Source organism: Procambarus clarkii, chromosome 28 (genome assembly GCF_040958095.1).
Source record: "Procambarus clarkii isolate CNS0578487 chromosome 28, FALCON_Pclarkii_2.0, whole genome shotgun sequence".
Taxonomy (NCBI): Eukaryota; Metazoa; Arthropoda; class Malacostraca; order Decapoda; family Cambaridae; genus Procambarus; species Procambarus clarkii.
The window spans coordinates 43171720-43185171 of record NC_091177.1 but is presented as its reverse complement, the minus strand read 5'-3'; positions in this window follow the sequence as shown (position 1 = coordinate 43185171).

Sequence of the window (13452 nt, the reverse complement as noted above, 5' to 3'; positions counted from 1 at the left end):
GGTTATTAGGACAAGTGTATTGCATGCTATAGTGGCAGATAACAGCATCCTATAGTGGCCGATATCAGCATGCTATTGTGGCAGATAACAGCATGCTATAGAGGCAGATAACAGCACGCTATTGTGGTAGATAACAGCATGCTATAGAGGCAGATAACAGCACGCTATTGTGACAGATAACAGCATGGTATTGTGGCAGATAACAGCATGCTATTGTGGCAGATAACAGCATGCTATTATGGCAGATAACAGCACGTTATTGTGGCAGATAACAGCATACTATTGTGGCAGATAACAGCATGCTATTTTGGCAGATAACAGCATACTATTGTGGCAGATAACAGCATACTATTGTGGTAGATAACAGCATGCTCTTGTGGTAGATAACAGCATGCTATTGTGGTAGATAACAGCATGCAATAGTGTCAGATAACAGCACGCTATTGTGGCAGATAACAGCATGCTATTGTGGCAGATAACAGCATACTATTGTGGCAGATAACAGCATACTATTGTGGCAGATAACAGCATGCTATAGAGGCAGATAACAGCACGCTATTGTGGCAGATAACAGCATGCTATAAAGGCAGATAACAGCACGCTATTGTGACAGATAACAGCATGGTATTGTGGCAGATAACAGCATGCTATTATGGCAGATAACAGCACGTTATTGTGGCAGATAACAGCATACTATTGTGGCAGATAACAGCATGCTATTGTGGCAGATAACAGCATACTATTGTGGCAGATAACAGCATATTATTGTGGTAGATAACAGCATGCTTTTGTGGCAGATAACAGCACGCTATTGTGATAGATAACAGCATGCTATTGTGACAGATAACAGCACGCTATTGTGACAGATAACAGCACGCTATTGTGACAGATAACAGCATGCTATTGTGACAGATAACAGCATGCTATTGTGACAGATAACAGCATGCTATTGAGAGAGATAACAGCATGCTATTGTGGTAGATAACAGCATGCAATAGTGACAGATAACAGCACGCTATTGTGGCAGATAACAGCACGCTATTGTGACAGATAACAGCATGCTATTGTGACAGATAACAGCATGCTATTGTGACAGATAACAGCATGCTATTGTGACAGATAACAGCTCGCTATTGTGGCAGATAACAGCATACTATTGTGGCAGATAACAGCACGCTATTGTGGCAGATAACAGCATACTATTGTGACAGATAACAGCATACTATTATGGCAGATAACAGCATACTATTGTGGTAGATAACAGCACGTTATTGTGGCAGATAACAGCATACTATTGTGGCAGATAACAGCATGCTATTGTGGCAGATAACAGCATGCTATTGTGACAGATAACAGCATGCTCTTGTGGTAGATAACAGCATGCTATTGTGACAGATAACAGCATGCTATTGTGGCAGATAACAGCATGCTATTGTGGCAGATAACAGCATGCTATTGTGACAGATAACAGCATGCTATTGTGGTAGATAACAGCATGCTATTGTGACAGATAACAGCATGCTATTGTGGCAGATAACAGCATGCTATTGTGGCAGATAACAGCATGCTATTGTGACAGATAACAGCATGCTATTGTGGTAGATAACAGCATGCTATTGTGACAGATAACAGCATGCTATTGTGGCAGATAACAGCATGCTATTGTGAGAGATAACAGCATGCAATAGTGGCAGATAACAGCACGCTATTGTGGCAGATAACAGCATGCTATTGTGGCAGATAACAGCACGCTATTGTGACAGATAACAGCACGCTATTGTGACAGATAACAGCATGCTATTGTGGCAGATAACAGCATACTATTGTGGTAGATAACAGCACGTTATTGTGGCAGATAACAGCATACTATTGTGACAGATAACAGCATGCTATTGTGACAGATAACAGCATGCTATTGTGGTAGATAACAGCGTACTATTGTGACAGATAGCAGCATGCTATTGTGACAGATAACAGCATGCTATTGTGGCAGATAACAGCATGCTATTGTGACAGATAACAGCATGCTATTGTGGTAGATAACAGCATACTATTGTGACAGATAGCAGCATGCTATTGTGACAGATAACAGCATGCTATTGTGACAGATAACAGCATGCTCTTGTGGTAGATAACAGCATGCTATTGTGGTAGATAACAGCATGCAATAGTGGCAGATAACAGCACGCTATTGTGGCAGATAACAGCATGCTATAGTGGCAGATAACAGCATGCTATTATGGCAGATAACAGCACGTTATTGTGGCAGATAACAGCATACTATTGTGGCAGATAACAGCATGCTCTTGTGGTAGATAACAGCATGCTATTGTGGCAGATAACAGCATGCTATTGTGGCAGATAACAGCACGCTATTGTGGCAGATAACAGCATACTATTGTGTCAGATAACAGCATGCTATTGTGGCAGATAACAGCACGCTATTGTGACAGATAACAGCATACTATTGTGGTAGATAACTGCATGCAATAGTGGCAGATAACAGCGAGCTATTGTGACAGATAACAGCATGCTATTGTGGCAGATAACAGCATGCTATTGTGGCAGATAACAACACGCTATTGTGGCAGATAACAGCATACTATTGTGACAGATAACAGCACGCTATTGTGACAGATAACAGCGAGCTATTGTGACAGATAACAGCATGCTATTGTGGCAGATAACAGCATGCTATTGTGGCAGATAACAACACGCTATTGTGGCAGATAACAGCATACTATTGTGGCAGATAACAGCATGCTATTGTGGCAGATAACAGCACGCTATTGTGACAGATAACAGCATGCTATTGTGAGAGATAACAGCATGCTATTGTGACAGATAACAGCATGCTATTGTGACAGATAACAGCATGCTATTGTGACAGATAACAGCACGCTAGTGTGACAGATAACAGCACGCTATTGTGACAGATAACAGCATGCTATTGTGTCAGATAACAGCACGCTATTGTGACAGATAACAGCATGCTATTGTGACAGATAACAGCATGCTATTGTGACAGATAACAGCATGCTATTGTGAGAGATAACAGCATGCTATTGTGACAGATAACAGCATGCTATTGTGACAGATAACAGCATGCTATTGTGACAGATAACAGCAAGCTATTGTGACAGATAACAGCACGCTATTGTGACAGATAACAGCATGCTATTGTGACAGATAACAGCATGCTATTGTGACAGATAACAGCATGCTATTGTGACAGATAACAGCAAGCTATTGTGACAGATAACAGCATGCTTATGTGGCAGATAACAGCATGCTATTGTGGCAGATAACAGCACGCTATTGTGACAGATAACAGCATGCTATTGTGAGAGATAACAGCATGCTATTGTGACAGATAACAGCATGCTATTGTGACAGATAACAGCATGCTATTGTGACAGATAACAGCACGCTAGTGTGACAGATAACAGCACGCATGCTAATGTGACAGATAACACCATGGTATTGTGAGAGATAACAGCATGCTATTGTGACAGATAACAGCAAGCTATTGTGACAGATAACAGCACGCTATTGTGACAGATAACAGCATGCTATTGTGACAGATAACAGCATGCTATTGTGACAGATAACAGCATGCTATTATGACAGATAACAGCAAGCTATTGTGACAGATAACAGCATGCTATTGTGACAGATAACATCACGCTATTGTGAGAGATAACAGCACGCTATTGTGACAGATAATAGCATGCTATTGTGATAGATAACAGCATGCTATTGTGACAGATAACAGCACGCTATTGTGAGAGATAACAGCACGCTATTGTGACAGATAACAACATGCTATTGTGACAGATAACAGCATGCTATTGTGACAGATAACAGCATCCTATTGTGACAGATAACAGCATGCTATTGTGACAGATAACAGCAAGCTATTGTGACAGATAACAGCATGCTTATGTGGCAGATAACAGCATGCTATTGTTGCAGATAACAGCACGCTATTGTGACAGATAACAGCATGCTATTGTGAGAGATAACAGCATGCTATTGTGACAGATAACAGCATGCTATTGTGACAGATAACAGCATGCTATTGTGACAGATAACAGCACGCTAGTGTGACAGATAACAACACGCATGCTATTGTGACAGATAACAGCATGCTATTGTGAGAGATAACAGCATGCTATTGTGACAGATAACTGCATGCTATTGTGACAGATAACAGCATGCTATTGTGACAGATAACAGCAAGCTATTGTGACAGATAACAGCACGCTATTGTGACAGATAACAGCATGCTATTGTGACAGATAACAGCATGCTATTGTGACAGATAACAGCATGCTATTGTGACAGATAACAGCAAGCTATTGTGACAGATAACAGCATGCTATTGTGACAGATAACATCACGCTATTGTGAGAGATAACAGCACGCTATTGTGACAGATAATAGCATGCTATTGTGACAGATAACAGCATGCTATTGTGACAGATAACAGCATGCTATTGTGACAGATAACAGCATGCTATTGTGACAGATAACAGCATGCTATAGTGGCAGATATCAGCATGATATTGTGACAGATAACAGCACGCTATTGTGACAGATAACAGCATGCTATTGTGACAGATAACAGCATGCTATTGTGATAGATAACAGCATGCTATTGTGACAGATAACAGCACGCTATTGTGACAGATAACAGCATGCTATTGTGACAGATAACAGCACGCTATTGTGACAGATAACATCACGCTATTGTGAGAGATAACAGCACGCTATTGTGACAGATAACAGCATGCTATTGTGACAGATAACATCACGCTATTGTGAGATATAACAGCACGCTATTGTGACAGATAACAGCATGCTATTGTGACAGATAACAGCATGATATTGTGACAGATAACAGCATGCTATTGTGACAGATAACAACATGCTATTGTGACAGATAACAGCATGCTATTGTGACAGATAACAGCATGCTATTGTGACAGATAACAGCACGCTATTGTGAGAGATAACAGCACGCTATTGTGAGAGATAACAGCACGCTATTGTGAGAGATAACAGCACGCTATTGTGAGAGATAACAGCACGCTATTGTGAGAGATAACAGCACGCTATTGTGAGAGATAACAGCACGCTATTGTGAGAGATAACAGCACGCTATTGTGAGAGATAACAGCACGCTATTGTGAGAGATAACAGCACGCTATTGTGACAGATAACAGCACGCTATTGTGAGAGATAACAGCACGCTATTGTGACAGATAACAGCATGCTATTGTGACAGATAACAGCATGCTATTGTGACAGATAACATCACGCTATTGTGAGAGATAACAGCACGCTATTGTGACAGATAACAGCATGCTATTGTGACAGATAACAGCATGCTATTGTGACAGATAACAGCATGCTATTGTGACAGATAACAGCATGCTATTGTGACAGATAACAGCACGCTATTGTGAGAGATAACAGCACGCTATTGTGAGAGATAACAGCACGCTATTGTGAGAGATAACAGCACGCTATTGTGAGAGATAACAGCACGCTATTGTGAGAGATAACAGCACGCTATTGTGAGAGATAACAGCACGCTATTGTGAGAGATAACAGCACGCTATTGTGAGAGATAACAGCACGCTATTGTGAGAGATAACAGCACGCTATTGTGAGAGATAACAGCACGCTATTGTGAGAGATAACAGGAAGCTATTGACAATGCAACAGGCGCAACCATTTCGCGTTATATATTTGACTACAGCGGTTTATTAACCACGGTCAATAGCCATGATCCAACAGGTTGTTTGTTCTGGTAATTAGTACAGAGTGTTACAAAACGGTGCTACATATTTTTGTGGTTTTATTCCTGAAAGTTGTGGAGTGTTGTTACAACGGGTTGTTACAGGTGGATTGTAGGGCCAGTTACAACCCCAGAGTGTAACAGAGGTGTTGCGTGGTGTTACCTTGTGTTTCGCCAGCCTGTTATGATGCTGCATTAGTGTACATCATTATTGTAGGGTTGTACTGTAGGTTATTAAGGAAGGTTGTTGTAGCTGGTTACTACACCAAGGTTATGGTGCTGGTTGTTACTCGTGGTTGTTACTCGTGGTTGTTACAACTGCTTAATACAGTAGGTAGTCAGGGGCAACAACCCGAGGTAGTCATTAAGGTTATATTTGCCCGTTGGTTATTATTGCAGATTATAATGATTGGATATTACGGCGGTGACTCGTGAAGCAGTGATGTCCCAGAGTGACTCGTGAAGCAGTGATGTCACAGAGTGACTCGTGAAGCAGTGATGTCCCAGAGTGACTCGTGAAGCAGTGATGTCCCAGAGTGACTCGTGAAGCAGTGATGTCACAGAGTGACTCGTGAAGCAGTGATGTCCCAGAGTGACTCGTGAAGCAGTGATGTCCCAGAGTGACTCGTGAAGCAGTGATGTCACAGAGTGACTCGTGAAGCAGTGATGTCCCTGAGTGACTCGTGAAGCAGTGATGTCCCAGAGTGACTCGTGAAGCAGTGATGTCCCAGAGTGACTCGTGAAGCAGTGATGTCCCAGAGTGACTCGTGAAGCAGTGATGTCCCAGAGTGACTCGTGAAGCAGTGATGTCCCAGAGTGACTCCTGAAGCAGTGATGTCACAGAGTGACTCGTGAAGCAGTGATGTCACAGAGTGACTCCTGAAGCAGTGATGTCACAGAGTGACTCGTGAAGCAGTGATGTCCCAGAGTGACTCCTGAAGCAGTGATGTCACAGAGTGACTCGTGAAGCAGTGATGTCACAGAGTGACTCCTGAAGCAGTGATGTCACAGAGTGACTCGTGAAGCAGTGATGTCCCAGAATGACTCCTGAAGCAGTGATGTCACAGAGTGACTCGTGAAGCAGTGATGTCCCAGAGTGACTCGTGAAGCAGTGATGTCACAGAGTGACTCGTGAAGCAGTGATGTCCCAGAGTGACTCCTGCCTGCCTATCCACACACAGTCTATCCTGCCTGCCTATCCACACACACACACACACACACACACACACACACACACACACACACACACACACACACACACACACACACACACACACACACACACACACACACACAGTAGAAGGCCCAGGCAGGAGTACGAGGACAGCAACAAGACATGTATGGATGAACTGCAGAGGGCAGCAACTTTAGCGCATAGAATGAGAGCGAAGCTGCTGGTCATGGGGGACCTAAATCACGGAGAGATAGATTGGGAAACGAGGAATCCCCATGGCGGGGAGGAGACCTGGGGAGCGAAGCTGGTAGACGTTATTGACAGGAATTTCCTAACACAGCATGTGAAAGAAGATACTAGGGAAAGAGGAGGGGATACGCCCAGCCTATTAGATCTCATTATCACTCAGAATGTAGAAGACATCGAGCAGTTGGAACATGAAATACCACTAGGAGCTAGTGACCATTGTATCCTAGCCTTTGACTACATGATGGAGCTTAAAATTGTGACCAAAGGACAAGAGGTCCGGGAAAGGAGACTTGATTACAGAAAAGGGGACTACAGAAGGATAAGGGACTACCTGGGAGAAGTGCAGTGGGAGGAAGAACTTAGAGAAAAAACAGTGCAAGGTATGATGAACCAAGTCATATTGAAATGCAAGGAGGCTGAAGATAGATTTATTCCAACAATAAAGGAAAAAAGCAGGAGGGAATATAATAACCCATGGTTTAATAGACAGTGTCAGGAAGCAAAGGTGAGAAGCAGGAGGGAGTGGAGGAAGTACAGAAGGCAAAGGACAGAGGACAACAGGATTAGATGTAACAGAGCTAGGAATGATTATATTAACATAAGACGAGTGTCGGAAAGAAATTATGAGAACGATATTGCAGTCAAAGCGAAAAAGCAACCAAAATTACTACATAGCCATATAAGAAGGAAGATGTCGGTAAATGACCAAGTGACAAGACTGAGGAAAACAGAAGGGGCATATACAGAAAGCGACAAGGAAATCTGCGAGGTACTGAATGCAAAATTCCATGGAGTGTTCACTACCGAGCCTGAGCAGCTCCCATTGTTAGAAGAGATTACCCAAGATGAAAGACTATCAGATATAGAGGTGACAGCAGAGGATGTAATGAAACAGTTGACAACACTGGATGCAAATAAAGCTGTTGGACCAGACAAAGTATCACCGTGGATACTTAAAGAGGCAGCGCAGGCTCTCAGCGTGCCTCTGGCAATGATCTTCAATGAGTCACTTATGTCGGGAGAATTGCCCAGTTGCTGGAAGGAGGCAAATGTCGTACCGATTTTCAAAAAGGGGGATAGGGAGGAGGCACTTAACTACAGACCCGTATCACTGACAAGCATCCCCTGCAAAATACTTGAAAGAATAATTAGGCTAAGACTTGTTGAGCACCTGGAGAGCATTGGGTTTGTAAACAAGCACCAACATGGGTTCTGGACAGGGAAATCATGCCTAACAAACCTTTTAGAATTCTATGATAAAGTAACAAGGATAAGGCAGGACAGAGAAGGCTGGGCAGACTGCATATTTCTTGACTGCCAAAAGGCCTTTGATACGGTACCGCACATGAGACTGCTATACAAACTTGAGAGGCAGGCAGGAGTAAGCGGAAAGGCCCTAGTATGGGTGAAGAACTACCTAACAGGAAGGAGCCAGAGGGTAATGGTAAGGGGCGAAAAGTCGGACTGGCGAACAGTAACAAGTGGAGTACCTCAAGGATCGGTGCTGGGACCAATCCTCTTTCTAATTTACGTAAATGATATGTTTACAGGAGTGGAATCATACATGTCGATGTTTGCAGATGACGCAAAATTAATGAGAAGAGTTGTGACAGACGAGGATTGTAGGATCCTCCAAGAGGACTTAAACAGGCTGCAGAGATGGTCAGAGAAATGGCTACTGGAGTTTAACACCAGTAAATGTAAAGTTATGGAAATGGGATCAGGTGACAGGAGACCAAAGGGACAGTACACAATGAAGGGGAACAGCCTACCTGTAACGATTCGAGAAAGAGACCTGGGAGTGGATGTGACACCTAATCTAACTCCTGAGGCACATATAAATAGGATAACGACAGCAGCGTACTCTACACTGGCGAAAATTAGAACTTCATTCAGAAACCTAAATGAGGAAGCTTTTAGGGCGCTTTACACTGCCTACGTGAGACCCGTCTTAGAGTATGCCGCGCCATCATGGAGCCCCCACCTGAAGAAACACATAAAGAAACTGGAGAAGGTTCAGAGGTTTGCGACGAGGCTTGTCCCAGAGCTACGAGGGATGGGATATGAAGAGCGGCTGAAGGAACTGAACCTTACGACACTAGAGAAAAGAAGGGAGAGAGGAGATATGATAGGGACATATAAAATACTCAGGGGAATTGGCAAAGTGGAAATAGATCAAATGTTCACACGTAATAATAACAGAACGAGGGGACATGGGTGGAAACTGGAAACTCAGATGAGTCACAGAGATGTTAGGAAGTTTTCTTTTAGCGTGAGAGTAGTAGAAAAATGGAATGCACTTGGGGAACAGGTTGTGGAAGCAAATACTATTCATACTTTTAAAACTAGGTATGATAGGGAAATGGGACAGGAGTCATTGCTGTAAACAACCGATAGCTAGAAAGGCGGGATCCAAGAGTCAATGCTCGATCCTGCAAGCACATATAGGTGAGTACATATAGGTGAGTACACATACACACACACACACACACACACACACACACACACACACACACATGGGGCCTCGTAGCCTGGTGGATAGCGCGCAGGACTCGTAATTCTGTGGCGCGGGTTCGATTCCCGCACGAGGCAGGAACAAATGGGCAAAGTTTCTTTCACCCTAAGTGCCCCTGTTACCTAGCAGTAAATAGGTACCTGGGAGTTAGTCAGCTGTCACGGGCTGCTTCCTGGGGTGTGTGTGTGTGTGGTGTGGGGTGGGAAATTTAAAAAAAAAAAAAAAAAAAAAAAAAAAAAAAAAAAAAAAAAAAAGTAGTTAGTAAACAGTTGATTGACAGTTGAGAGGCGGGCCGAAAGAGCAAAGCTCAACCCCCGCAAAAACACAACTAGTAAACACAACTAGTAAACACACACACACACACACACACACACACACACACACACACACATACACACACACACACACACACACACACACACACACACACACACACACACACACACACACACACACACACATATATATACCACATATGTCAGACCAATCCTGGAGTATGCGGCTCCAGCATGGAGTCCATATCTAGTCAAGCATAAGACTAAACTGGAAAAGGTTCAAAGGTTTGCCACCAGACTAGTACCCGAGCTGAGAGGTATGAGCTACGAGGAGATACTACGGGAACTGAACCTCACTTCGTTGGAAGACAGAAGAGTTAGGGGGGTGAGTTAGGGGGACATGATCACCACATTCAAGATTCTCAAGGGAATCGACAGGGTTGATAAAGACAGGCTATTTAACACAAGGGGCACACGCACTAGGGGACACAGGTGGAAACTGAGTGCCCAAATGAGCCACAGAGATATTAGAAAGAACTTTTTTAGTGTCAGAGTGGTTGACAAATGGAATGCATTAGGAAGCAATGTGGCGGAGGCTGACTCCATACACAGTTTCAAGTGTAGATATGATAGAGCCCAATAGGCTCAGGAACCTGTACACCTGTTGATTGACGGTTGAGAGGCGGGACCAAAGAGCCAGAGCTCAACCCCCGCAAGCACAACTAGGTGAGTACAACTAGGTGAGTACACACACACACACACACACACACACACACACACACACACACACACACACACACACACACACACACACACACACACACACACACACACACATACACACACACACACACACACACACACACATACACACACACACACACACACACACACACACACACACACACACACACACACACACACACACACACACACACACACACACACACACACACACACACACACACACACACACACACACACACACACACACACAAGTAAAAGGGCATGGAGACACTATAGGAATAACAGGACACTGGAGAGCAGAGAAAGATACCAGAATGCCAGGAATGAATATGTCAGGATGAGAAGAGAGGCAGAAAGACAATACGAAAATGACATCGCAAGCAAGGCAAAGACTCAGCCTAAATTGTTGCATAGCCACATTAGGAGAAAAACAACAGTAAAGGAACAGGTTATGAGATTAAGGATAGGGGCGGAAGGATTCACTACAAATGACAAGGAAGTGTGTGAGGAATTGAATAAAAAATTCCAGGAGGTCTTCACCTTAGAGCAAGGAGAAATTCCAGAGGTAAGTGAGGGAATAGCTAACCAGGAACCACTGGAAGAGTTTGAGATTACCAGTGGGGAAGTAAGGAAGTGTTTACTAGAGTTGGACGTGACGAAGGCTATAGGCCCAGATGGAATCTCCCCTTGGGTTCTAAAGGAAGGAGCAAGAGAACTGAGCCTACCACTCTCCATAGTGTATAACAAATCACTGGCAACAGGGAAACTGCCAGATATTTGGAAAGCAGCTAACGTAGTCCCGATATACAAGAAAGGGGATAGACAGGAGGCACTGAACTACAGGCCAGTGTCCCTAACCTGCATACTATGCAAGCTGATGGAGAAGATTGTGCGAAAAAAACTAGTGGAGCATCTGGAGCGAAGGAACTTTGTAACACAGCATCAACATGGGTTCAGGGATGGCAGGTCCTGCCTCACAGGGTTACTTGAATTCTACGACCAGGCAACAAAAATAAGGCAAGAATGAGAAGGGTGGGCAGACTGCATATTTTTGGATTGTCAGAAAGCCTTTGATATAGTGCCACACAAGAGGCTAGTGCGAAAGTTGGAGATGCAGGCTGGAGTGAGAGGGAAGGTACTCCGGTGGATAGAGGAGTACCTAAGCAACAGGAGACAACGAGTCTGTGTGAGGGGTGAGGTCTCAGATTGGCGAGACGTCACAAGTGGAGTCCCGCAGGGGTCAGTCCTTGGACCTATACTGTTTCTGGTATATGTAAATGATCTCCCAGAGGGTATAGATTCGTTCCTCTCAATGTTTGCCGACGATGCAAAAATTATGAGGAGGATTGAAACAGAGGATGATAGTAGGAGGCTACAAGATGACCTGGATAGACTGAGTGAATGGTCCAACAAATGGCTGTTGAAGTTCAACCCGAGTAAATGCAAAGTAATGAAACTAGGCAGTGGAAACAGGAGGCCAGGCACAGGATACAGAATAGGAGATGAAGTACTTAATGAAACAGACAGAGAGAAAGATCTAGGAGTTGATATCACACCAAACCTGTCTCCTGAAGCCCACATAAAGAGAATAACGTCTGCGGCATATGCGAGGCTGGCTAACATCAGAACGGCGTTCAGGAACCTGTGTAAGGAATCATTCAGAATCTTGTACACCACATATGTAAGACCAATCCTGGAGTATGCGTCCCCAGCATGGAGCCCGTACCTTGTCAAGCACAAGACGAAGCTGGAAAAAGTCCAAAGGTATGCTACTAGACTAGTCCCAGAACTAAGAGGCATGAGTTATGAGGAAAGGCTGCGGGAAATGCACCTTACGACACTGGAAGACAGAAGAGTAAGGGGGGACATGATCACAATCTACAAAATCCTCAGGGGAATCGACCGGGTAAACAAGGATGAACTATTCAACACTGGTGGGACGCGAACAAGGGGACACAGGTGGAAGCTGAGTACCCAAATGAGCCACAGAGACGTTAGAAAGAACTTTTTCAGTGTCAGAGTAGTTAGTAAATGGAATGCATTAGGAAGTGATGTGGTGGAGGCTGACTCCATACACAGTTTCAAATGTAGATATGATAGAGCCCAATTAGGCTCAGGAATCTGTACACCAGTTGATTGACGGTTGAGAGGCGGGACCAAAGAGCCAGAGCTCAACCCCCGCAAGCACAATTAGGTGAGTACAATTAGGTGAGTGCACACACACAGAGGTCAAACGGGATGGTAAGACAACAGAATGAAGCTGGAGGAGAGGGACTGGACGAGTCATTCATGGAGATGATTGCTAAGACATGGAAGGAAGTCAGTGGGGAATTGAAGGACCTGAGGGAAACTATATGTAAGCTGCAGATAGAACTAAGTGCAGCGCAAGAGGAGATAAAAAGCCTAAAAACAGGCCCTCCTCAGACTCTGGCCCAGGGGACCAACCCCCAGGTGCCAGGAGATGTAGCAATGGCAGGGACCCCTACAATTGGCCCAACCTTTGCTGAAATGCTGAAGAGCCCAGGAGCAATGTCCACAGTCAAGGAAGTTGTAATGAAAGCAGTAACCTCACAGGAGGCTGCTAGATGCACAAGCCAGTTACTGGAAAGGAAAAGAGCTGTAGTAGTGGTAGGTGTGAAGGAACAAGAGGGCTCCACAAGGGAGGAATCGAGGAATAAAGACAAAG